At 46.9% G+C, this 27,439-nt stretch overlaps 1 non-coding gene across 1 annotated transcript; it reads right to left on the reverse strand.

Annotated features, from left to right (window-relative positions):
- Positions 1-7,628: 7,628 nt before the first annotated feature.
- On the reverse strand, positions 7,629-7,736 carry LOC126941649 (U6 spliceosomal RNA). The gene has a single exon (XR_007721416.1). It is a non-coding gene; the product is annotated as a U6 spliceosomal RNA (small nuclear RNA).
- Between the last annotated feature and the right edge of the window lie 19,703 nt (positions 7,737-27,439).

Consider the following 27,439-nt stretch of genomic DNA (forward strand, 5'->3'; position numbering starts at 1 on the left):
GAGGCAGGAGAATGGCGTGAACCCGGGAGGCGGAGCTTGCAGTGAGCTGAGATCCCGCCACTGCACTCCAGCCCGGGCCACAGAGCGAGACTCCGTCTCAAAAAAAAAAAAAAAAAAAAAAAAAAAAATCTGCAGTGGGGCCAGGTGTGGTGGCTCACCCAAGGAAGGGTGGACCAGGGCGTAAATTGTTAGAAAACTCACTTGAGGCCGGGCGCGGTGGCTCAAGCCTGTAATCCCAGCACTTTGGGAGGCCGAGACGGGCGGATCACAAGTTCAGGAGATCGAGACCATGCTGGCTAACATGGTGAAACCCCGTCTCTACTAAAAATACAAAAAAACTAGCCGGGCGAGGTGGCGGGCGCCTGTAGTCCCAGCTACTCGGGAGGCTGAGGCAGGAGAATGGCGGAAACCCGGGAGGCGGAGCTTGCAGTGAGCTGAGATCCGGCCACTGCACTCCAGCCTGGGCGACAGAGCGAGACTCCGTCTCAAAAAAAAAAAAAAAAAAAAAAGAAAACTCACTTGAAATGGGAGGTGTGAAAGTAAATATTTGCAAACATAGATGATATTCCACAGTAGCCTGAATGGAGAGTGACATTTGGTCACAAAGAATCCTGGATTGCCTGGGGTGGAGACTATAAACATGACTAATAGATAAATGTGTCTATTATTTCACCATGTTTTGGCAGAAGCAGCCTCAAAAGAAAATCTATTATAAGGCTATCAAGCTTCATTAATACAACTGACTGTTTTCAAAATAGGCCCATTTTCCCAGCTACTTAGCAAGATGAGGGAGGAGGGTCCTTTGAGCACAGGAGTTCGAAGCCACCCTGGGCAACATAATGAGACTCCCATCTTTAAAAAAGAAAAAAAAAAAAAAAAAAAAAAACCCGGCTCATTAAAAAAAAAATTGCCAAACTGCATACTCATCATCTTCTGCTAACAAGGCACCAGGAAATCTCTGGAATAAAAACTGATATAAATAACTCTCAGTTAATTTAAAATCCCACATGGGTTCTCTGCTTGCATCCTGACTTTTCCTCATTTTGCTACTGGCTTCTGTCACTGGATTTTCAGGGAGTGGTAAGGAAACAAGGGAAGACCAAAAGTTCTATTTTAGCTTCTTGGTAGAGGGTTTTGAGAAAGAACTTGTCAAGTAATTTTGAAAAGTGGTTTTAGGATGATCTGTGGGTTTTAATGAGCCCAGCAATGGATGTTGAGACAAGGGTATAATAATAACAAAGAGAATTAAGTGCCGGCCCGTGGTTCACGCCTGTAATCCCAGCACTTTGTGAGGCTGAGGCGGGCAGATCAACGAGGTCAGGAGTTCAAGACCAGCCTGACCAACATGGTGAAACCCCATCTCTACTAAAAATACAAAAATTAGCTGGGCCTGGTGGCGGGTGCCTGTAATCCCAGCTACGCAGGAGGTGAGGCAGGAGAATTGCTTGAACCAGAATGCAGAGGTTGCAGTGAGCCGAAATTGCACCACTGCACTCCAGCCTGGGCGACAGAGTAAGACTCCGTCTCAAAAAAAAGAAAAAAAAAAAGAGAATTAAGCAATCTAGCCTAAGAAACAGTATATCTAAATAATCACACTGGGATTTTTTTTTTTTTAATTTAATATATTTTTTATACTTAAAAAAAAAGTACAGGCTGGATTTCACTACGTTGGCCAGGCTGGTCTCAAACTCCTGACCTCAAGTGATCCACCTGCCTCTGCCTCCCAAAGTGCTGGGATTACAGGATCGAGCCATCATGCCCTACCTGTTTTATTTGTTTCTAGAGATGCAGGTCTCACTACCCTGCCCAGGCTGAACTCAAACCTCTGGGCTCGAGGGATCCTCCTACCTCAGCTTCCTGAGCTGGGATTGTAGGTGAGTGCCACCACCCCAGGCCAGGATTTGATTTTAATTCCAATTCTAAAATCCTTTCTCTGCCTGGAGGTATTTGCCTCATGGCCATTAGGAAACTGCTTCTTAGGCCAGGCACAGTGGCTCACGCCTGTAATCCCAGCACTTTGGGAGGCTGAGGCGGGTGGATCACGAGGACACGAGTTCAAGACCAGCCTGGCCAAGATGATGAAACCTCTTCTCTACTAAAAATACAAAAATTATCCAGGCACAGTGGCAGGTGCCTGTAATCCCAGCTACTCGGGAGGCTGAGGCAGGAGAATTGCTTGAACCTAGGTGGCAGAGGTTGCAGTGAGCCGAGACACACCACTGTACTCCAGCCTGGTAACAGACTGAGACTCCGTCTCGGGGAAAAAAAAAAAAAGGAAACTGCTTCTCTGAGCAGGCCTTGAATGTTTTCTGGCCTTCAACAGGCCCCTAGTGCCGGGAGTGGTGGCTCACGCCTGTAATCCCAAAACTTTGGGAGGCTGAGGCAGGCGGATCCCTTGAGGTCAGGAGTTGGAGACCAGCCTGGCCAACATGGTGAAACCCTGTCTCTATTAAAAATACAAAAATTGCAGGTGCCTGTAATCCTAGCTACTCGAAGGCTGAGGTGAGAGAATTGCTTGAACCCGGGAGGCAGAGGTTGCAGTGAGCTGAGATGGGACCACTGCACACCAGACTGGGCAACAGAGTGAAACACTGTCTCAAAAATAAGTAAATAAATAAAATAAACCTCTTTCCTTTATAAATTACCCGGTCTTGAGTATGTCTTCATGAGTAGCATGAGAATGGACTAATACACCATATATCCAGCAATTTTACTTCCAGGTATATAATCCAAAAGAAATGAAAGTGGGAACTCAGATTTGTGTATAGCCATGTTCATAGCAGTACCATTAAACACTGCCAAAAAAGCAACCCAAGCATCCACTGATAGATGAACAGATAAACAAAATATTATGGAACATTATTCCATATGACGGAATATTATTCTGCCTGAAAAAAGAAAATTCTGCCAAATGCTTCCACATAGATGAACCTTGAGGACTTTATGCTAAGTGAAATAAGCCAGTCGCAAAAAGACAAATACTGTATGGTTCCATTTATATGAGGTACCAAAAATACACAGTTTTGGACACAGCCAAACCATATAGTATGGTAATTCAATTTTTGAAGAACCACCATATCATCTGAAAACAATCCTTTTATCTTTTCTTTACCCAGCTGTTTCCCATCCTTTAAAGTCCTGATCTAGTCCAGGAAGTCCTCGATCTCCTCTACTCTTTCTACTTGTGTGTTTTGTACCTTGCAATTTGGCAGCTGACTAAATGCTCCCCTGTATTACATACATACATACATACATATATATATATATATATATATATTTTTTTTTTTTTTTTTTTGGAGACAGAGTCTTGCTCTGTCGCCCAGGCCAGAGTGCAATGGCACGATCTCAGCTCACTGCAACCTCTGCCTCCCAGGTTCAAGAGATTCTCCTGCCTCAGCCTCCCAAGTAGCTGGGATTATAGGCGCCCACCACACCCAGCTAATTTTTTTGTATTTTTAGTAGACATGGGGTTTCACTATGTTGGCTAGGCTGGTCTTGAACTCCTGACTTCAGGTGATCTGCCCACCTCAGCCTCCCAAAGTGCTGGAATTACAGGCGTGAGCCACTGTGCCCGGCCTGCTCCCCTGTATTATCTAGTCTTGCTTCTGCTATGTGTCTTGGATTCAATTGTAAACTGCCTGTAAGCACGTGAGTCTTGCCCAGGACTCCTATTCCCCCGCTGCATGTAGCTCAGAGAAGTCTACACTGCAGGACATCAGATACCAGGAAAAACCACTGATTGTCTGAAGTATCATTAGCAGGAGGTGCAAGACCATAAGTAGTCATCTCTTCCATTTTAAGGCGTTTGACAGACAGCAAAGCTAGTCAGGAATAGAACTCAGGAGAAGCTCCCGTATGAAGTAGGAGGTGCAGAGGGTAGGAGTTGAGATAAAGGGAGTTGGGCTGGCACCGACTACTGATTAAATAACACTGAGTTTTCATCTTGGCTGTAGTGCCTACTAGTGTGGCTTTGTGGCCCTGGACAAACTATTTAACTTCCTGAAGTCATAGTGTCACTGTAGGTAGCTAGTCAGGCATGAGCAGGGCAGAGAGTGCGGCGCACCCACCCACCCACCCACACACACACCAGGAATGTCAGGCAACCATCAGGTGATGGTCAGGCGGTTGTTAACCCTCTCTCTAAAATAATAATTGGTCCCAGCCAGCACCAGGGAAAGGCAGTCTCCCAATAAACAGAAATACCTAAAGCTGGTGATCGGCAGCTTCCCGATAAGATCTCAGGAGTCCAACGAGTGGGCCCGAGCATGCGCATTAAGAAGCAAAATGGTAGGCCTGGCTCGGTGGCTCAGGCCTATAATCCCAGCACTTGGGAGGCTGAGGTGGGGAGGATCGCCTAAGGTCAGGAATTTGAGACCAGCCTGGCCAACATGGTGAAACCCCATCTCTACTAAAAATACAAAAATACAAAAATTAGCAGGGCATGGTGGCACGTGCCTCTAATCCCAGCTACTCAGGAGGCTAAGGCAGAGAATGGCTTGAACCCGGGAGGCGGAGGTTGGGGTGAGCCAAGATTGTGCCACTGCACTCCAGCCTGGGCAACAGAGCGAGACTCTGTCTCAAAAAAAAAAAAAAAAAAAAAAAAAAAAAAAAAAGCAGCAAAATGGTGGTAGAGTTTAATTGGTATATGACCTTCTAGGAACATTTAACTGGTAAGAGTAGAACGCCTCAAGTGAGCATGCGTACAACTCTAGTAAACACACACTGCGCATGCTCCCTTCCCAAGCGCTAGCTGGCCACTGCGCATGTGGACAGCCCACCCCAAGGGAAGAAACAGGAGCCGGGATGCAAGACCCCGGAAGTACGCCAATGTATAGAACCCCAAGTCAAAAAGTCAAACCGCACGCTTGATCTCTGAAGTTGCCCACTTGGCCCTCTTCCAAGTGTACTTTCCTTCCTTTCATTCCTGCTCTAAAGTTTTTAAATAAACTTTCTCTCCCGCTCTAAAACTTGCTTGGGTCTCTCCTCTGCCTCATGCCTCTCAGTCGAATTCTTTTGTCTGAGGCGGCAAGAATTGAGGTTGCTGCAGACCCGTAGGGATTCACCACCCATAACAGTAGTTGCCCATCGGCAAAATGAGCGTGACAAAACGTCCACTTCCCAAGCTCTTGATGAAGATAACTTGGATAGTGTTCACAGAAGATGTTGGTCGCCTGCCCTTCTCCTTCAAAGCCTCCTTTGTCTCTCAGTGTTCTGGATTGAATTGGTAATCATAGGTTTTGGTTTTCTTCTGTTTCTCACTTTCTGGGAGTGTGAGATTGGAGTTGTGTTTTAAGATGTAGGTTTTATTATTATTCAGGTATGGTGAGGCCAACAGATCAGGAGGTGACTACCATTGAAAAGATAGCTTTTATACGCAGAGTTCCTTAGAAACAGGAGCCTCAGGAGCCTATCAGGTAACACAAGGTCGGTCAGGAGGCAGAAAGGGCCAGGGGAAAGCAAGGGTGAGAACCTCTACTGTGGTTTTCACAGGAGGGACTGGGCATGGCAGGGTCAACAGGGAAGGCAGGTTTAGGATTGGCCAGTTGGAATAATTTCTGCAGGCTCTGAGGTTTAGAGGGTGTCTTGAGTCATCTGGTATCTGGTCCTGGGATGACTGGGGCAGAATAATTTTGCCCCCTGGAGTGTAAGAGCCAGGTAAAGAAGGTGGCTTGGAGTATGGCATCTGGATCCGTTAGTTTGTATATGAAAGTCCCACGACCAGGGGACGAGTTTGCTGTCTCTAAAAATTGGCTAACCCTGGGAAGGGCAGTCTCTTCCAAGTCAGTGAGCCCCCAGATACCAGAGCATCAAGAATATAGAAAATAGGCCGGGCGCAGTGACTCACGCCTGTAATCCCAGCACTTTGGGAGGCTGAGGTGGGCGGATCACAAGATCAGGAGGTTGAAACCATCTTGGTTAACACAGTGAAATCCTGTCTCTACTAAAAATACAAAAAATTCTGGGCATGGTGGCAGGCGCCTGTAGTCCCAGCTACTCAGGAGACGGACGCAGGAGAATGGCGTGAACCTAGAAGGCAGAGCTTGCAGTGAACTGAGATCGGGCCACTGCATTCCAGCCTGGGCCACAAAGCGAGACTCTGTCTCAAAAAAAAAGAAAGTGGCCGGGCGCGGTGGCTCAAGCCTGTAATCCCAGCACTTTGGGAGGCCGAGACGGGTGGATCACGAGGTCAGGAGATCGAGACCATCCTGGCTAACACGGTGAAACCCCGTCTCTACTAAGAAATACAAAAAAAACTAGCCGGGCGAGGTGGCGGGCGCCTGTAGTCCCAGTTACTCGGGAGGCTGAGGCCGGAGAATGGCGTGAACCCGGGAGGCGGAGCTTGCAGTGAGCTGAGATCCGGCCACTGCACTCCAGCCTGGGCTACAGAGCGAGACTCCGTCTCAAAAAAAAAAAAAAAAAAAAAAAGAAAGAAAGAAAGTAGAAAAAAGAAAGAAAATAATAAAATTGGCCAGGTGTGATGGCTCACGCCTATAATCCCAGCACTTTGGGAGGCCGAAGTGGGTGGATTACCTGAGGTTGGGAGTTCGAGAGCAGCCTGACCAACATGGAGAAACCCCGTCTCTACTAAAAATACAAAATTAGCTGGGCATGGTGGCACGCGCCTGTAATCCCAGCTACTCAGGAGGCTCAGGCAGAAGAATTGCTTGAACCCAGGAGGCAGAGGTTGCAGTGAGCTGAGACTGCGCCATCACACTCCAGCCTGGGCAACAAGAGAGAAACTCCATCTCAAAAATAAAAATAAAAATAAAATAATAATGGTAAAATATAATCAATGCAGCTAGTGAGTGGGGGGAAACAGACCCGCTCTCCTGTGGTTCCTATGATCCAGAGTTCCTTGACCTAACCCTGCCTGTATACGGGGCTACTTAATCTCCTGCCTGAGAATAATAACCATTAGGAAAATGGCCTCTCTTTCCCCCGGTTCCACAAAGATTCTGACTTTCCTAGACCCCGTCAGCAATCTGCTCTCTGCTGTCTTCACATAGAAAGGTTTTAAACTCATAATGATAAGTATCTCAGAGAGGTTAAAAAATGACCTCGATGGGAAGAGGGTAAAATCGTCCCTGAAAAATTTCAACGCAGATGGCTGTCTTTCAAAGAGGAGACCTTAAAAAAGAGAGATAAATGCGTAAACTAATAAACAGCATAACAAAACATATTTCCAAACGAGGGTTGCCGCTCAGCTGTAAAACCTCATTGAAGTCTAATCGTGGTAAGAGACTTTGAAATAATAAACCTAGCTGCAAATTAGGAATGCCTGCTAATGTAGTAATTTCTACCTAAGAGGCTTTGTGTCCAAACATGTCATTTGAGACTCCAGGCAGACAAAGGAGGATGCCCTTGGAAACAGGGCTGCCATTCAGCCCGGCAGCCCGAGGGCATTGGATTTCCTCACTGGGCTCAATAACATTTTCAGCCACATTAGGCACCAGCTTCAGACCTGGTGGGAAGCAAATTTAAGTGTCTCTTTTAGTGAAAAACAAAGAGAATGCTGTATTTCACAAAAGAAAGAAATTCGATCACTCTTTGGATTGGCAGACCTGGAATCTTAATGATTAAATTTGACAGTAGCTTGTGCTTCTAGAAGTTGATTTATTTTGCTATTTTAAACTATGGGATCCTTCATAGAATTTGCGTGTCATCCTTACAAACGGGCCATGCGAATCTTCTCCATATTGTTCCAATTTTGGTATATGTGCTGCCAAAGCAAGCACAGAAGTTGATTTTTAAAGACATTTTTGGGCTCAGAAAACTTAACCCAAAGGGATGGAATGCCCCAGATCTTCTACTGAGCACAGATTCTTCAACAGCCTAGGAAAAATGTTTATCCTATTCACATTTATCTTTGTAATCCTAGGGATAAATGAATGAATGATCCTATAAACAGAGAGGCAGTCCCGTGGCGCTGATGGAGTAATAGATGACTCAACTCACCAATTCATTGATACATTTAATCATTTAGTCAATTTGAGGATATAAACTGATGGCTGCCATGTGCCAGGCATTTGACATACAGAGTTAGCAAGAGAGATCTGTGGCAAGACACAGAAATAGGGGCATCTGGGGTGGGGAGTGGAGGTTCTCATACCTGTAGGTAGAGAAGAAGAAAGGCTTTTGGGAGCTGCAGAGAAGAGAAGGACGGGAGCTATGGGTGCAGGGGAGGGTATGCAACAATGGGTAAGGACACCCGATCCAAGAGCAGGGAGATCTCTGGTCCAACAAACAAAATATACAATTTTTTTTTTTTTTTTGAGTCGGAGTTTCGCTGTTGTTTCGCCCAGGCTGGAGTGCAGTGGTGTGATCTCAGCTCACTGCAACCTCCGCCTCTCGGGTTCAAGCAATTCTCCTGCCTCAGCCTCCTGAGTAGCTGGGATTACAGGCATGTGCCACCACGCCCGGCTAATTTTATATTTTTAGTAGAGATGGGGTTTCTCCATGTCAGGCTGGTCTCAAACTCCTGACCTCAGGTGATCCTGCCTGCCCCAGCCTCCCAAAGTGCTGGGATTACAGGCATGAGCCACCGCGCCCGGCTACAAAATGTAAACTAAAATACTAAGAAACCAAGGATTGAGGGGTGAATGGAAAATATTTACTATCAAGCAAAGGACCCTAGACCAGTCTAGAGTCTAGGCTCTAGGGGATGAATTTAGGAAAGGTGAAATGGTGTCTTTTAAAGCTAAGGGATCATGAATGACCTCTGTCCCAATTTAGAAGAGCAGTCTCTGAGTGTGGTTGAGGGGCTAGTGTATTAGACAACCCTTGGACTTGCCAGAGGGAACCAGCTGTGGGTGTTGGTGTCACTTGGCTCCCTCTACTGTGTACATGAAGTACCCAGATGGGATCATGGCATCCAGTTAGGTCTACACAGTTGTCAGCTGGTCAGGGGCCAGGTCAGGATTTGTCATAGCAACGAGAGTAGACAGAAATTGCTTGGGTGGGGATCATCCTACCCCAATAACTCTGGCTCTTGCATATATTCTGAGATGCTTGTGTTAGGAAAAATCCTAAAATGACCCCATTCATGAGATTTCCTGTTCTCATCCCATGGTCTAGGAATACCCTGATTAGGCTCCATTACCTGGTAAAAAGTGATTTTGTAGATGTCATTAAGGTCACTAATCAGTTGATTCAGAGTTAATCAAAGGGGGAATTTTCTGGGGGGCCTAATCTAATCACAAATCCATTACAAGCAGAGAGTTTTATCAAGTTGATGGCAAAAAGGGAGGTCAGAGAGATGGAAAGCATAAGATTTTGATGCATTGTGAAGATGGAGGAGGTCACAGGTAAGGACCAAAGAGCAGCTTCTAGGAGATGAGAGTGACCCATGGCTGACAGCCCACAAGGTAGCAGGGACCTTGGTCTCATAGCTGCACAGAACTAAATTTTGCCAACAAGCTGAATGAACTTGGAAGCAGCTTCTTCCCTGGAGTCCAGCCTAGCCAACACCTTGGTTTTAGCCTTGTGATACCAGAACAGAGAACCCAGATGGGCCTGCCCAGACTTCTGAGCTACAAAACTGTGAGTTTATACATAGGTGCTGGTTTCAACACCTATTTGGTGTTTGTGGTAATTTGCTTGTTGTTGTTGTTGGTTTTTTTTTAGAGACGGGGTCTCACTATGTTACCCAGGCTGGAGTGTGGTGGCTATTTTCAGGCATGATCCCACTACTGATCAGCATGGAAGTTCTGGCCTGCTACATTTCTAGCCGTGGCTGATTCACCCCTTCTTAGGCAACCTAGTGGTCCCTTACTTCCGAGAGGTCACCATATTGATGCCAAACTTAGTGCAGACCCCTGATTGGCATAAGGCACTAAGGCCCAGAACTCCTGGACTCAAGGCGTCCTTTGGCCTCAGACCCTGAGTAGCTGGGGCTACAGGTGAGCACCACCATGCCCGGCAGTGATAATTCGTCATGCAGCAATGGAAAATTAGCACAACCTTCTGAGAGTCAGACATTGGGCTAGATGGAATAGAGACATAGCGGGTGCAGTCAAGAACATTTAATCTTGTGAGGACAACAAATGTAGGCTGGTACAGAGAAATGCAGGATTAAAGTTCAGATGGGTGGGGCATGGAAAATCATTGAAAAATCACTTCAGAGATGTTCTGAGAAGAGACATGGGGTGGCTGGGTGCAGTGGCTCACGCCTAGCACTTTGGGAGGCCGAGGCGGGTGCATCACCTGAGGCCAGGTAGTCTGAGACCAGCCTGGCCAACATGGCGAAACCCCCGCCTGTATGAAGAATACAAAAATTAGCCGGGTGTGGTGGCGGGCGCCTGTAATCCCAGCTACTCAGGAGGCTGAGGCAGGAGAATTGCTTGAACCTGGGAGGCAGAGGTTGCAGTGAGCTGAGATCACACCACTGTACTGTAGCCTGGGCGACAGAATGAGACTCTGTCTTAAAAAAAAAAAAAAAAGAGAGAGAGACAGGGGGCAATGGGATGTGGTGATAAGGATGGCATCAGGGATGAGCTTGATGGTCCAATGATAACATAACTCCCAACATTTAGGTGGTTCTGGGGCCCCAAAGATGCTCTATAGAGAGATGGGCATGCATAGAGGAGTGAGTCCTCCCTTTCCTTTTTACATCAAAATCAATGGGAGAAAAAAAAAATCAAGAAGTGAGAATTTGGTTAAGGAGAGGATATAGGGTAAATGGCTCTTTTGGCTAAAAATTAATGAGCTGTCCCCTAAGGTGTTTATTACAGATACCTTTAATAGACTATATCCGTTTTCCTTTAAAAGATGTTGCTACTGCCCAATTATCCAAAATTCTGTTTCTTTTCAACAGTATTTTACAAAAAGCCAGCACATTAAAATAAAAGGAATGTTTCAGAACCCTGGGGAGATTAAGCTGTCGGCCAGCTGAGGCAGATCTTCTCTTGAGAACAGATTAATTTATTCTTTTTATCTCTGCACATCCTTCCCCAGGACCCTTGAAAGATGAGGATGTAAGTGAAGAAAATATTCCGACTACCAACTTCTCCGCTCTCGGAAGGGTGAGAGGTGGGGAGGGGTGGCAGTGAGGTTGGGCAATGGCAGATGGGCAGAGGGAAAAGAAGCAAAGAAGCACTGCTCACTGAACTATGGCCTGAGAGGTCCCCAGAAACATTACTTAGAAGGGGGCCATCTGCATCCTGCCAATTAGCATCCCAAAGACCTTGATAAATGGATGGCAAAAACATCCATTCCCCTTAATGTTTTCTTTTTTTTTTTTTCTGTCACCCAGGCTGGAGTGCAGTGGCATGATCACAGCTCACTGCAACCCTGTCCTCCTGGGCTCAAGCAACAATCCTACCTCAGTCTCCCAAGTAGCTGGGACTACACGCATGCACCACCACACCCAGCTAATTATAAAAAAAAAAAAAAAGAGAAATTATAGAGACAGGGTCACGCTACATGGACCAGGCTGGTCTTGAACTCCTGTATTAAGCGATCTTCCTGCCTTGACCTCCTAAAGTGTTAGGATTACAGGTGTGAGCCACTTTGCCCAGCCTAATGTTGCTATATTTACCAGTTTGCTTTGTTAGGACAATGTCTCTCCTTCAGGTTCACAGAACATGTCCCCTCTTCTTTCCCAACCTAAAATATCATAGCAAAAGATTGGAGACCTCAGATTACAAAGAAATAATCCAGTGACAGAAAATATTTACAACTGTACAAATCAATTTCTTAGCTTCCATTCACCTGCATATCTACCCTGAGTACCATGGAACCTATCTTGAGTTTGGGTGTGGGTGAGAAGTTGAGATGGGCCTGGTGATGATTCAATTACAGGGTATGATTGTGTTCTTGAAGGCGCCTTTCCCTCCTTGGCAGGTATACTGTGTGTACTTTTGTGCAGGACGTATGCTCAGCCCTTGCTTCAGCCTCTCTGTGCAGAGACACTTCCGCCTCTCGGCCTGCCATGACCTGTTCCTGAGCATCTGTCTTGTTGCAGCCACTCTGTGCTGTTGCTGCCACCTAAATACCTTGTGCTCTCTCTTCCTCTTTCTTTTTTATTTTTTTGAGACTGAGTTTTGCTCTTGTCGCCCAGCCTGGAGTGCAATGGTGTGATCTCAGCTCATTGCAACCTCTGTCTCCCAGGTTCAAATGATTCTTCTGCATCAGCCTCCCGAGTGGCTGATTTTTTTGTTTGTTTTTGAGATGGACTCGCGCTCTGTCTCCCAGGCTGGAGTACAGTGGCGCAATCTTGGCTCACTGCCACCTCCACCTCCCGGGTCCCGGTTCAAGCAAGTCTCCTGCCTCAGCCTCCCCAGTAGCTGGGATTACAGGTGTGCGCCACCATACCTAGCTAATTTTTGTATTTTTAGTAGAGACAGGGTTTCACCATGTTGGTCAGGCTGGTCTTGAACTTCTGACCTTGTGATCTGCCCGCCTCGGCCTCCCAAAGTGCTGGGATTACAGGCATGAGCCACTACACCCAGCCAGCCTGACATCTCCTTATTTACTAAGCAAATTTCTACCTATTCTTCAAGTCTCAACATAAACTCTAGCTCTATTAAGCTTTCAATGATTCTTTTCTTTTTTTTTTTTTTTTTTTTTTTTTATGACGGAGTCTCGCTCTGCCGCCCAGGCTGGAGTGCAGTGGCCGGATCTCAGCTCACTGCAAGCTCCACCTCCCGGGTTCATGCCATTCTCCTGCCTCAGCCTCCCGAGTAGCTGGGACTACAGGCGCCCGCCACCTCGCCCAGCTAGTTTTCTGTATTTTTTAGTAGAGACGGGGTTTCACCGTGTCAGCCAGGATGGTCTCGATCTCCTGACCTCGTGATCCGCCCGTCTCGGCCTCCCAAAGTGCTGGGATTACAGGCTTGAGCCACCGCGCCCGGCCTACTCAATGATTCTTTTCAACGACAAGATCCCTCATGCTCCCACCAACCCTTGGTTGGCTTAGTGGACTGCAATCGTCTGTCTGTGAGGCTCTCTGTTAAACCCCGCGAGTTGAGGGAGAGCTCCTCTGTTGTTTTGTTCATTTTCACGTTTGTTTTTTGGAGATGGAGTCTTGCTTTGTCCCCCAGGCTGGAGAGCAGTGGTGCGATCTTGGCTTACTGCAACTTCCGCCTCCCAGGCTCAAGTGATTCTCCTGCCTCAGTCTCCTGAGTTGCTGGGACTACAGGCACCTGCCACCACGCCTGGCTAATCTTTGTATTTTTAGTAGAGACAGTATTTCACCATGTTGGCCAGGCTGGTCTCGAGCTCCTGACCTCGAGTGATCCGCCCGCCTCGCCCTCCCAAAGTGCTGGGATTACAGATGTGAGCCACCGCACCCAGCCCGTTTTCATATTTGTGTTGCTAACCTTATTACTCTTCTGTAATTAATATTTGCTGACTGAAGGGCTATAGAGATTACAGGCTGTCCTGTAGATGGGATGTGTGAAATGTTTGTCCTCTACAATGTCTGGCTCATCCTCCAAAGGTGCTCATTAAATCTTGGGCTTCTCATGGAAAAGGAGTGAAGACATTGAGAAAAATGCAGAGCCCTTCTGAGTAAAGCCACCCAAAATGCTAACATACGTGGGAGGAGGGTTTATTTATAGTGGAAACAAAACAGTAAGACTTTGAAGGCCAGGTGCAGTGGCTCCCACCCATAATTCCAGCACTTTAGGAAGCTGAGGCAGGGGATCACTTGAGTCCAGGAGTTTGAGACCAGCCTGGGCAACATGGCATAACCTTGTCTCTACAACAACAACAAAAAAAAAATAGCTGGCAGTGGTGGCATCCTCCTATAGTCCCTGCTACTAGGGAGGCTGAGGTGGGAGGATTGCTTGAGCCTGAGAGGTTGAGGCTGCAGTGAGCTATGATGCGCCACTGCACTCCAGGCTGGGTGACAGAGCGAGACCCTGTCTCAAAAAAAACAAAAACAAAAACAAAAAAAACCAAAAAAAGACTTTGGAAAGTACTTGTGAGACATTCAGGTTTTGAGAATTTGGGTTTGGTGAACTTATTAGAGAAGAAAAAAATAAGTAGATACCAGTTTCTTGTTGGCACTGGTCCTCATCTGCAGTCTCATTAACTTCCAATGCTGTCTACTTTTGGCAGGCCAAGGAGTTACATCCCTGGGGTGGTTTTTTTGTGTTTGCCTTTTTTTAACTTAACAGTGGAAAGGACAGGAGACTTGGAGTCAAAAACTCCCAAGTCCCAGCCTTGACTCTGCCACTCTCTGCTAATGTGACCTTAAGCTCTCGGTGCCTCAATTATGTCATCCTCAAAATGAGGGTATAACAATGGCAGTTGAGATCTCACAAGGCTGTAGTGACTCGTTAATGAGATGCCTTAGATGTAGTTGACAGATTTTTTTTTTTTTTTGAGACAGGGTCTCGCTCTGTCACCCAGGCTGGAGTGCAATGGGGCGACCTCAGCTCACTGCAACCTCTGCCTCCCGGGTTCAAGCAATTCTCCTGCCTCAGCCTCCCAAGTAGCTGGGAGGCTACCGCGCCCGGCTAATTTTTGTATTTTTAGTAGAGACGGGGTTTCACCGTGTTGGCCAGGCTGGTCTCGAACTCCTGACCTCATGATCCTCCAGCCTCAGCCTCCCAAAGTGCTGGGATTACAGGCATGAGCCACTGCGTCCGGAGCCGGCCGACAATTTTTTAAAAAAAATTTGCGAATCAGGCAGCCTCCTGAACCAGAATAGCTTCAGAGAGACTCTCGGCAGATTCTTTGTTTAAAAACATTGTAACATCATTTAAAAAATGAAATGTGGGCCCGGCGCCGTGGCTCATGCCTGTAATCCCAACACTTTGGGAGCCCGAGGCAGGCGGATCACGAGGTCAGGAGATTGAAACCATCCTGGCTAACACGGTGAAACCCCGTCTCTACTGAAAAACAGAAAAAATTAGCTGGGCGTGGTGGCAGGTGCCTGTAGTGCCAGCTACTCAGGAGGCTAAAGCAGGAGAATGGCGTGAACCTTGGAGGCAGAGCTTGCAGTGAGCCGAGATTGTACCGCTGCACTCCAGCCTGTGAGACAGAGCGAGATTCTGTCTCAAAAAAAAAAAAGAAATGAGTTTCATACAGCTATAAAATAGGTATGTGTCAAAGATTTTATTTAACTCATTAATGAGGGAGCCAGTAAAGCTTTAAAAACCAATTGGAAGGAGATGCCAAATAGCAGACACATAAATATATGGTCAATTAGGAATGCTGAGTGCCTTTATTAATAGAGGCAGAACTGGCTTCATCGGTGGTGGTGGTAGCAGATTGGGATCAATTGCACTTCAACTGGACAAAATTCATTTGCATGTCTATGCAGGAGTCATTGATATCAGTTTTCTAAACTCATAGGGTTGAAAAACAGCTCCTACAGCTGAGAAAGCAATGTGCAAATTGTAGTTTTCTTAATTCCTAGGCAATGTGTGGTACACACAGTGCATGTGGAAGGAGGCTGCCCGGCCTATTAAACTTTAAAAATCGTCTTTTTGTTTTTGAGACAGGGTCTCACTCTGTTACCCAGGCTGGAGTGCAGTGGCACCGTCAGGGCTCACTACAGCGTCGACCTCCTGTGCTCAAGCAATCCTCTTGCCTCGGCCTCCTAAGTAGTTGGTACAACAGGCACGTGCCACCACACCTGGCTAATTTTTAAATTTTTAGCTGAGATGGGTTCTCACTATGCTGCTCAGGCTGCTCTTGAACTCCTGGCCTCAAGTGATCTTCCTGCCTCGGCCTCCCAAAGTGTTGGGATTACAGGCATGAGCTATCACACCTAGCCCCATCTTATCTTTTGTGTTTTGTTTTTCATCTCCAAGACTCTTTATTGTCTTTTTTTGTTTTTTCTGTTTTCTCCTTATTTTTAATTTATTTTTTATGTTGAGATGGAGTCTCGCTCTGCTGCCCAGGCTGGAGTGCAGTGGTGTGATCTCAGCTCACTGCAACCTTGGCCTCCCAGGTTCAAGCAATTCTCCTGCCTTAGCCTCCCAAGTAGCTGGGATTACAGGTGCGCACCACCACACCCAGCTAATTTTTGTATTTTTGGTAGAGAGGGGGTTTCACCATGTTGGCCAGGCTGGTCTCAAACTGGTGACCTCAAGTGATCCACCTGCCTCGGCCTCCCAAAGTGCTGGGATTACAGGTGTGAATCACTGCACCTGGCCTATTGTTGTTTTTGAAGGACCTATGCTAAATTCTAGTTTTCAAAAAAGTAAAATCCTGACTCATGCAAATATAAAATGAACATGTATCAAAGATTTTAATTCATTCGTGAATGTGGAAACCAGTAAGCTGCTAAAATTGGTTCATGAGAATTTAATTTACAGAGATTTTTTTTCTGTAAAGACATGATTCCTTTGCATTGCTATGAACAGGAATCTGTGCATTCTGATGGACAAGGAAAATTTATGTTGTCAGTTTTCTACAACTTCATCCCTACAGAATTGTTAAATAGCTTAGCCAGTCACAAACAACCCAAGACACCGGCCTCTGGAGTCAGATGATTCCTGAAAGGGCCTCTAGAAACACCCAGCACTCTACTACAAGGACACCAGGATTCTCTTGCCCATGTCCAAGTCTTTGGGAGGTTTTCCTGACCCCCAGTAGGTGGGCACCACTCCCCCATGGACAATCCTGTCTTTGCCTGCCTTTGTTGGCTTCCTCTCCTTTTCTTCTTTCTTGAGACAGTTTTGCTCTCCCCGCCCAGGCTGGAGTAGAATGACGTGATGCTGGCTCATTGCAACCTCTGCCTCCTGGGTTCAAGCAACTCTCCTGCCTCAGCCTTCCAAGTAGCCAGGACTACAGGCGTATGCCACTACGCCCAGCTAATTTTGTATTTTTTTTTTTTTTTTTGAGACAGAGTTTCGCTCTTGTTGCCCAGGCTGGAGTGCAATGGCGCCATCTCGGCTCACTGCAACCTCCGCCTCCCAGGTTCAAGCGATTCTCCTGCCTCAGCCTCCTGAGCAGCTGGGATTACAGGCACCCACCATCATGCCCGGCTAATTTTTTATATTTTTAGTAGAGACGGGGTTTCTTGATGTTGGTCAGGCTGGTCTAATTTTGTATTTTTAATAGAGATGGGGTTTCACCATGTTAGCCAGGCTGGTCTCAAACTCCTGACCTCAGGTGATCCACCAGCCTCGGCCTCCCTAAGTGCTGGGATTACAAGCGTGAGCCACCGCGCCCGGACTTCCTTTTCTTCTTGACAGGCTCATGGAACCTTTATCCCACTCCTCCCATCCCATCATCTTCTCCATTGGACGAGATCCTAAGCCATTACCACCAGCCTTAGAGAAAAAGGTGTCCCATTGATGGGATTCAGGACATGCTACCCTCAAATATTTTAAGCTGCAATAATGTGTGGGCTAGGTGCCGTGGTGTGTGCCTGTAATCCCTGTGCTTTGGGAGGCCAAGGTGGGCGAATTGCTTGAGGCTAGGAGTTTAAGACTAGCCTGGGCAACATAGTGAGATGCCCGTATTTACAAAAATTTTAAAAATTAGCTGGGCACAGTGGTGTGTCTATAGTCCCAGCTGCCCAGGAAGCTGTGGTGGGAGGATGGGTTGAGCCCAGGAGCTCGAGACTGCAGTGAGTCATGATGGTACCACTGCACTCCAGCCTGGGCAACAGATAGAGTAAGACCTTATCTCTAAAAAAAAAAGTTAATTTATGGCCGGGCGAGGTGGCTCAAGCCTGTAATCCCAGCACTTTGGGAGGCCGAGACGGGCGGATCACGAGGTCAGGAGATCGAGACCATCCTGGCTAACACAGTGAAACCCCGTCTCTACTAAAAATACAAAAACTTAGCCGGGTGAGGTGGCGGACGCCTGTAGTCCCAGCTACTCGGGAGGCTGAGGCAGGAGAATGGCGTGAACCCGGGAGGCGGAGCTTGCAGTGAGCTGAGATCCGGCCACTGCACTCCAGCCTGGGTGACAGAGCGAGACTCCGTCTCAAAAAAAAAAAAAAAAAAAAGTTAATTTAAAAAAAGAGTTTATGCAGGAAGATCTGACTTTCTCTGCTCTTTTTCCTTGAAGCAGGTTATAACACGTAGGAAGGATTTTCTGACCTTTCCCTGAAGCCGGTCATGAAATCCTAATGTAACAGGTACCCTCCTTCTACCCAGAGAACGACAGCATCTTCATCTCTGAAGACCCAGGGAGGGAGAGAATCTGAACAAACAAGCTTGCCTAGCCTCCCCATTTATGGCTGTTAGATCATACTTTTTTGCTACCTCATATTTCTCCATGACTGTACCGTTCATCAAATCTAGCATTAAAATACTCAGGTTTCACTGTTTCATTGGGTTTTCATTTTCTTTTTTCCTTTTTTTTTTTTTGAGACGGAGTCTTGCTCTATCGCCAGGCTGGAGTGCAGTGGCACGATCTCGGCTCACTGCAACCTCCGCCTCTTGGGTTCAAGAGATTCTCCTGCCTCAGCCTCCTGAGTAGTTGGGACTACAGGCTCCTGCCACCACACCCGGCTAATTTTTGTATTTTTAGTAGAGATGGGGTTTCACCATGTTGGCCAGGATGGTCTCGATCTCTTGACCTCGTGATCTGCCCGCCTTGGCCTCCCTAAGTGTTGGGATTACAGGCGTGAGCCACCGCGCCCAGCCTGGGTTTTCATTTCCTTTTGAAGGCTTCATGCCGTGGTTAATTTACATTAATTACATTTGTATGCTTTTCTCTTTTGTTATAGGGGCTGCTGCCATGAATGTAAGATGGTAGAGGAAAATACATCTTTCCTCTCCTCCACTTGCTTCTTCAAACCTCTACTTCAAGACCATTCTCCTTTAATTAACATCCCTCTCTTCTGTTTCTCCAACTGCTCCTGTCCTTTATCGCCTTTGGCTTCTGTTCCATGCTTAGAAACATCTTTAAATCCCCTTTAACTTAAAAACAAACAAAAATATGAAACCACACAACTCTATTTGTGCAGGAAGGCAAAGGACAGCTAAAACCCTTGACTTTTTGGTGGCAAATAGCAGAGATCTAGAAACGTTTTCCTTTAAGTGCCAGGTAGTAAATTTTTTAGGCTTTGTGGGCCACATATGGTCTCTGTTGCATGTGTTCATTTTGTTTTTCTTTACAAGCCGTAAAAAATGGAAAAGCCATTCCTAACTTGTGGATAGTACAAAAACAGGCTGCAGGCCAGAAACAGGCTGCAAAACAGTGTGCTGGATCCTGGTTTGCAGAAGCAAGCATTTATTTATGTGAGACGGAGTCTTGCTCTGTCACCCAGGCTGGAGTGCAGTGATGTGATCCCACTCACTGCAACCTCCACCTCCTGGGTTCAAGCAATTCTCCTGCCTCAGCCTCCCAAGTAGCTGGCATTACAGGCGCCCGCCACCATGCCCAGCTAATTTTGTATTTTTAGTAGAGATGGGGTTTCACCATGTTGGCCAGGCTGGTCTTGAACCCCTGACCTCGTGATCTGCCCACCTCGGCCTCCCAAAGCTGATTTTATTTTTAAACTTCTTAGCAACTCCATGAACAGGTGTGACTATTCCCGTTTCACAGCTGAGGACACAGAGGCTTAGAGAGGTTAAATAACCTACCTAGGATCACGAGAGGCAAGGACGAGGGTCAGATGTATGCCGTGATTCTTCTCCTATGCCTGCTACCTGCTGGCATACCTAATTTTTTATTTATTTATTTATTTATTTATTTATTTATTTATTTATTTATTTTGAGGCGGAGTCTTCACTCTGTCGCCCAGGCTGGAGTGCAGTGGCACCATCTCGGCTCACTGCAAGCTCCGCCTCCCGGGTTCGCGCCATTCTCCTGCCTCAGCCTCCGGAGTAGCTGGGACTACAGGCGCCCGCCACCGCGCCCGGCTAATTTTTTTTGTATTTTAGTAGAGACGGGGTTTCACCGTGTTAGCCAGGATGGTCTCCATCTACTGACCTCGTGATCCGCCCGCCTCGGCCTCCCAAAGTGCAGGGATTACAGGCGTGAGCCACCGCGCCCGGCCTTATTTTTTTTTTTGAGACGGAGTCTCGCTCTGTCACCCAGGCTGGAGTGCAGTGGCCGGATCTCAGCTCACTGCAAGCTCCGCCTCCCGGGTTCACGCCATTCTCCTGCCTCAGCCTCCCGAGTAGTTGGGACTACAGGCGCCTGCCACCGCGCCCGGCTAGTTTTCTGTATTTTTTAGTAGAGACGGGGTTTCACCGTGTTAGCCAGGATGGTCTCGATCTCCTGACTTCGTGATCCGCCCGTCTCGGCCTCCCAAAGTGCTGGGATTACAGGCTTGAGCCACCGCGCCCGGCCTGGCATACCTAATTTGGTTTACAGCTTTCATTCCTAGCAAGGTTAAATAATTGTGCAAATCAACTTCTGCAGCCAGTCCTAGCCAAAGAGCCTAGGGAAGTGAAAGAGAAAACAGAGCAAGGGGAAGGGAGAGGAAAATGATTCCAGGAAGCTCTGCTGGGGACTGGTGGTAAGGGGTAAGGGCTGTTCGACTCCTTCAGGGTGGATAGGCTATTTCTGGTTCCTGAGCACATATAGGAAGGAGGGAGGGGGGAAGGACCAGCAGGGACAGCAAGGCCGGGACAGAGGGGTTCAGTGGTCACAACTGGAATGTCTCACTTTTTTTTTTTTTTTGAGATGGAGTTTCACTCTGTCACCTAGGCTGGAGTGTGGCAGCACAATCTTGGCTCATTGCAACCTCTGTCTCCTGGGTTCAAGTGATTCTCCAGCCTCAGCCTCCCGAGTAGCTGGGATTACAAGTGTGCACCACCATGCCCGCCTAATTTTTGTATTTTTAGTAGAGAGAGGGTTTCACCATGTTGCCCAGCCTGGTCTTGAACTGGTGACCTCTAGTGATCCACCCAACTTGGCCTCCCAAAGTGCTGAGATTACAGGCATGAGCCACCGTGCCTGGCCAAAGAACCTTTAAAGAAAGCAAACATCCACTCAGATGGTGCAGGCTGCTATAACCAAGTACCATAGATGGCATGGCTTATAAAACAACAGAACTTTGTTTCTCACAGGTCTGGAGGCTGGAAGTCTGAGATTAGGGTACCAGTGTGGTCAGGTTCTGGTGAGGTCTCTCTTCCAGGTTGCAGATGCTGACTTCACTGGGGTCTTCCTTTTATTAGTGAACTAATCCCATTCCCAAAGCTCCAGTCATGATATAATCACTTCCCAAAGGCTCTACCTTCTAATACCATTACCTTAGGGGTAGGGATTTCAACCTATGAATTTGCGGGGGAGGGACACAAACAGTTAGTCCCTAACAGGTGGATCGCATTACATTAGAACTGCCTGAAGAGGGTGTTGAAAATACCTTCCTTCAGTCAGGTGTGGTGGCTCATGCCTGTACTCTCAGCACTTTGGGAGGCCGAGGCAGGCGGATCATTTGAGGTCAGGAGTTCAAGACCAGCCTGGCCAACGTGGTGAAACCCCGTCTCTACTAAGAATACAAAAATTAGCCGGGCATAGTGGCACGTGCTTGTAGTCCCAGCTACTTGGGAGGCTGAGTCAGGAGAATCGCTTGAATCTGGGAAGCAGAGGTTGCAGTGAGCTGAGATTGTACCATTGCACTCCAGCCTGGGAGTCACAGCCAGATTCAGTCTCAATTAAGGAAGAAAAAAAACAAAAATAAAAAACACCCTTCCTCAGCTCTCCTGAAGCCCCCAAGATTCTCATTTAACAGGTCTGAGTAGTGCCCAGAAAATATTCATTCTTCATTTTCGGCGAACTTTCTAAGCCTGATGCTAGTGTTTTCTTTTCTTTTTTCTTTTCTTTTTTTTTTTTTTTTGAGACGGAGTTTCCTTCTTGTTGCCCAGGCTGGAGTGCAAATCTCGGCTCACTGCAACCTCCGCCTCCTGGGTTCAAGCGCTTCTCCTGCCTCAGTCTCTCTAGTAGCTGGGATTACAGGTGGATGCCATGATACCCAGCTAATTTTTGTATTTTTAGTAGAGATGGGGTTTTACCATGTTGGTCAAGGCTGGTCTCGAACTCCTGACCTCAGGTGATCTGCCCACCTTGGCCTCCCAAAGTGCTGGGATTACAGGCGTAAGCCACCGTGCCCAGCCTTCTGTTTTTTTTTTTTTTTGAGGCAGGTACTCACTTTGTTACCCAGGCTGGAGTGCTGTGGTGCTATCTCCACTCACTGCAGCCTCTGCCTCCCAGGCTCAAGTGATCCTCCCACCTCAGCCTCCTGAGTAGCTGGGACTACAGGTGTGTGCTATCTTGCCCAGCTAATTTTTCCATTTTTTATGAAGACGGGTTCTTGCCATGTTGCCCAGGCTAATGATGCTGGTGTTTTCTAAATTACAGTTTGAAAAACATTGTACTAAAGAAATTATGTATGAATGTTAGAGATATTTTCTTTGAAGAAATTACATAATATATATGTAGTGTAAGTAAATTCCAAAATGCAAAAAAAAGAAAAAAATTACTTGAAATCCTACTTGTTTAGGATACCTTTAGTAACATTTTTATGTATATTCTTCCACATTTTTCCCATGTGCAGGGGTGTGTGTGCATCCTGTATACAGTCGGCACCGTATTCTATATAATACAATTGACCCTCGAAAAACTTGGAGGTTGTTCAACTGCACTGAACCCCCTGTGCAGTTGAAAGTCTGAGCCTAACTTTTTTCTTTTTTTTTTTCTTTTCTTTTCTTTTTTTTTTTTTTTTTGAGATGGGGTCTCCCTCTGTCACCCAGGCTGGAGTGCAAGTGCAGTGGCACAATCTCAACTCACCGCAACCTCTGCCTCCCAGGTTCAAGAGATTCTCCTGAACCTCGGCCTCCCGATAGCTGGGACCACAGGTGTGCACCACCACGCCCGGTTAACTTCTGTATTTTTAGTAGAGGTGGGGTTTCGCCATGTTGGCCAGGCTGGTCTTGAACTCCTGGTCTCAAGTGATGCTCCCGCCTTGGCCTCCCAAAGCACGGGATTATAGGCATGAGCCACTATACCCAGCCTAACCAACTGTGTTCTGTGGCTTGTATTTTGCACTTTCTGTATCTTAACACATCTTTCCATGTCAATAGATATAAATATACATCATACTTAAGGTAGATTTTCAGGTATATGGGGAGATGCTTATTTGAGGGGACTATACCATCTAGGACCTTTGACTTCCTTTTCAACTCACACATTCTAGCAAACACCCACTCTGCTAGTGGTTAAGGCTAGAACTTGGGGTGCATTTCTGAATCCCAGTGTCCTCACTGGGCTTGGAGGTGAGGAGCTCTTGGCTGGTCTGGGCCTTCTGCATCAACACTCATGGGCTTCTGAAAATAGTCACAGGTATTTTCAGCCTCTGATGCTGATCCTGAGGGTCTCCCAGCTCCGAGGCCACCGTGAAGCTGCAGGGCTTGCAGTTTTGGGTTACACAGAATGTCCATCTCAAGTCCCAACCCCCCACCTCCCATGCACAGGAGGCCAGCCGGGATTGTGTTTAGGATTCAAGGACTGAAACCTTAAGCCAAGTGAAACCACAGCGGCCGCCTTTGAACTGCAGAGATAGCTCCCCCAGCTCTCCCCTCCCAAGAAGGCCCTAGGTCCACAGCAACAATGCAAAGTTCAAATCTATGGCTACTTGCTAGCGCATTTGGGAACGATTAAGTGACCTCTGACCTCCGTTGGCCCTCGGACATGTGACCCTCAGGGGCTACCCTCCCTGCCACAGAGACTAGGCCTGAGTTGTTGGAACCAAAGGAAAACTGTGTGTAGCAGCCTGTTTTGGAGATTAAATGAACTTAAAAATACAATCTGTAGTCAACTTTATTTTTTTTTTTAGTAATTGGGATAATTGGCTTCAGTCTGTGAGATAAACAAACTACAAAGCAAATCCTTTAACCTCCTGTGCAGGGCTGTAAAGGGGCCGCATTTGTATTTTCCTGGTGCTTTTGGTGACCTAAGGGCTGGCCTCTCTGCCTCTGGACTGGGGCTGGCACAAAGCCGGGCTAATCACAGAGCACTTTCGGAAATGAGGGTCTTGAATGGAATTTCCTCAACACGCCCTCGGCAGTCTGCAGCCTCCTCACTGAGCTTTCCCTTCTGGAAGGCTCTGGGCTGGGCAGGGCTGGAGAACAAAGGAGCCGTTTCTCTGAGTCTTCCCCAGAGCCCAGAAAGCCTCCTGACCCAACAAAAATTCAATAAAAGCAACTCTTATGTTCCCTTCCGTGTACCATGACTGTCAATAAATCAAGTGCTAGGGCCGAAAATAAGTCAAATGCTGCATATTCACAGATAGTTAACAATGTGTACATCTCTGTGGGGGGAACAAAAATTGTTTACTGTAGATAAGAGTCTTGCCCCCAAAGAGCTTAATATTTACTTGGAATATCATGACTAATCACAGCAAGAGGAAAAGTCAGATCATGATTTATGGCAGCAATCCAAGCAATCTTGGGACAAAAGTGACACGCTTGGCCGGGTGCGGTGGCTCACGCCTGTAATCCCAGCACTTTGGGAGGCCGAGACAGGCGGATCACGAGGTCAGGAGATCGAGACCATCCTGGCTAACACGGTGAAACCCCGTCTCTACTAAAAATACAAAAAAAAAAAAAGCCGGGCGTGGTGGCGGGCACCTAGTCCCAGCTACTTGGGAGGCTGAGGCAGGAGAATGGCTTGAACCCGGGAGGCGGAGCTTGCAGTGAGCGGAGATCGTGCCACTGCACTCCAGCCTGGGCGACTGAGCAAGACTCCGTCTCAAAAAAAAGAAGAAAAAAAAAAAGTGACACGCTTTAAGAGTTCAGTAAATGCATACCGTTGAGCATCTCTTCTACTAGACAAGACTGCAGAAACCCTAAGGTGGTGACCCGTCTCAAAGATGGCTGTTATTATTCTTTCCTTCCTCCGGTGCACTTACCACTTCCTTTTGGAGAGGTGGAGCCTACCTCTCCACCCCCTGGGATCTAGGCTGGCCTATGACCGCTTTGACAAATAGGATGTGATGGAAGTTATGCTCTGCCAGTTAGGTCTAGGCCTAGCTCTTAAGAGGCCTAGCAATTCTGCTTCCCCTCTCTTAGAAAGAACCCAGCTGACATACTATAGGAAGTCCCTAAGCCGCCTGCAAAGTCCAAGTGGAGGACAACTGAGATTCCTGGACCATGGTGCCAGCTGAACTCCCAGCCAATAGTACCAAGTCACCAACTCCGAGTGATCCACGTGGCGGTAGGTCCTCCACCCTGTTGATCCACCTCAGCTGCCTAGCAGTCCCTGCCTGCTCAATTCCAGTTGCAAAACTGTGAGCAAATAAATGATAGTTGTTGCATTCCTGCATCTGCTTTGCTTTCACCACAATCCTTGTAAAGAAGGTGTTTCCAGGTGTGGTGGCTCATGCCAGTAATCCCAGTACATTGGGAAGCCGAGATGGTAGGATTGCTTGAGGCCAGGAGTTCAAGAAGGTATCATTAGCATTATCCCCATTTTATAGATGAGGGGTTAAGGTGGAAGTGGTTAAGCAAATTATCCAAATCTCATAGTAGTAAGTGGAGGAGGCCTGAGGACACAGGGTGTGTTCTGGGGTTGTTGCATACAAAGCTTGGCAGGAGCTTGGGATATTATTAGTCAGGAAGTTGTGTGATATAAAACAGGAAGATGGGCCAGGTGTGGTGGCCCACGCCTGTAATCCCAGCACTTTGGGAGGCTGAGGCAGGAAGATCGCTTGAGCCCAGGAGTTTGAGACCAGCCTGGGCAACATGGTGAGACCCCATCTGTAAATAAATAAATAAAACCAGGAAGATGGATGGGTTGGGATCAAATTAAGGAGGGACCCATGTGCCAGAATAAGAAGTTAGCACTTCATTTAATAATGACAGTTTATAAGTGGCCATTGATGGCTTTTTAGCCAGAGAAGTGATGGGGTACCTGAAACAAGTGGTTGAACACGAGATAGTTTGAAGGGCCAAGAGGCTGCCAGCAGATGGCTCAGTGGAGACAGAGTTGAAGTGATGGAAAATTGCTGCCTGCGATGGTGGCAATGGAACAGAAAAAGACACGTGACAAGACTTTAGAAAACGCAATGGTAGGATTCTATGTCAGGGATTCCAAAAAATTTAACTCTGGGTGGCCCAAAGGAGAAGGGGTGATATCACCAAATAAACTGGCAATGCAAGAGGAAGAGCCAGTTTAGAAAGTCTTGCGCACGGAATGAAAGGTTTTTGTGGCATCGGCACAGATTCCAGGGAGATAAATTTAGTTAGCTATGCTGAAACTGAAGAGCTGGCAAAGAATGAAGATTTGTAAGTCACAGTTCCAGCCCTTGAGCCATTGGTAATTCTGAGTTCTCTTTCTCTCGTACAAATACATACACAATCACACACAGACACAAATGTACTCACACACATATTTATTTATTTATTTATTTATTTATTTATTTATTGAGCCGGAATCTTGCTCTGTCACCCAGGCTGGAGTGCAGTGGCATGATCTTGCTCACTGCAACCTCTGCCTCCCTAATTCACCCGATTCTCCTGCCTCAGACTCCTGAGTAGCTAGGACTACAGGCGCCCGCCACCACACCCAGCTAATTTTTGTATTTTTAGTAGAGATGGGGTTTCACCATGTTGGCCAGGCTGGTCTTGAACTCTTGACCTCAGATGATCTGCCCGCCTTGGCCTCCCAAAGTGCTGAGATTACAGACGTGAGCCACTGCGCCCAGCCTCACACACACATTCTTACCTACATGCCAGAGAAGCAAATAGAAGTAGTATATAACAAATAATAGTAAAATGAAAAAACTGCCAAAACACTTGGTACTGACAATACATGCTACGAGTGATCTGGAAGAGAAAGATCAATTGGCCTCGTACCATTCAAAGGGGTTACAGTAGGATCAGAGGAGGGACATTCCTGGAAGACGTGGATATAGGCATTGAGCATCAAGACAAACACGGAGGGAGGGACAGTGGGAGGGGACAATTATCATAGGCATCACACATTTTTTTAAAATGTGATTTTAATGACCTCAAAGGATGCCATGCAAAACTACAATTTATTAAACGATTCCTCTACCTTTTTACATTTATGAGGTTGACAATTTTGACTATTATAAATAACATTCAAATAAAAGCTGGCTGGGGATAGTGGCTCACTCCTGTAATCCAGTGCTTTGGGAGGAATGGGGAGGATGACTTGAGCCCAAGAAGTCGAGGTTCCAGTGAGCTATGTTAGCACCACTGCATGCGAGCTTCGGTGACAAAGCAAGACCCTGTCTCAGAAAATAAATACAATAAAATAAAGTCTCTGTAAATAATTTTTTGCATGCATCTGACCATTCTTGGAAGATAGATTCTTTGTTTTTTGAGACAGAGTTTTGCTCTTTTTGCCCAGGCTGGCGTGCAATGGCGTGATCTTCACTCACTGCAACCCCTGCCTCCCGGGTTCAAGCTATTCTCCTGCCTCAGCTTCCTGAGTAGCTGGGATTATAGGCTCCCGGCACCATGCCCAGCGAATTGTTTTGTATTTTTAGTAGAGATGGGGTTTCACCATGTTGGCCAGCTAGTCTCGAACTCCTGACCTCAGGTGACCCACC

This window comes from Macaca thibetana, chromosome 18 (genome assembly GCF_024542745.1).
Source record: "Macaca thibetana thibetana isolate TM-01 chromosome 18, ASM2454274v1, whole genome shotgun sequence".
NCBI lineage: Eukaryota > Metazoa > Chordata > Mammalia > Primates > Cercopithecidae > Macaca > Macaca thibetana.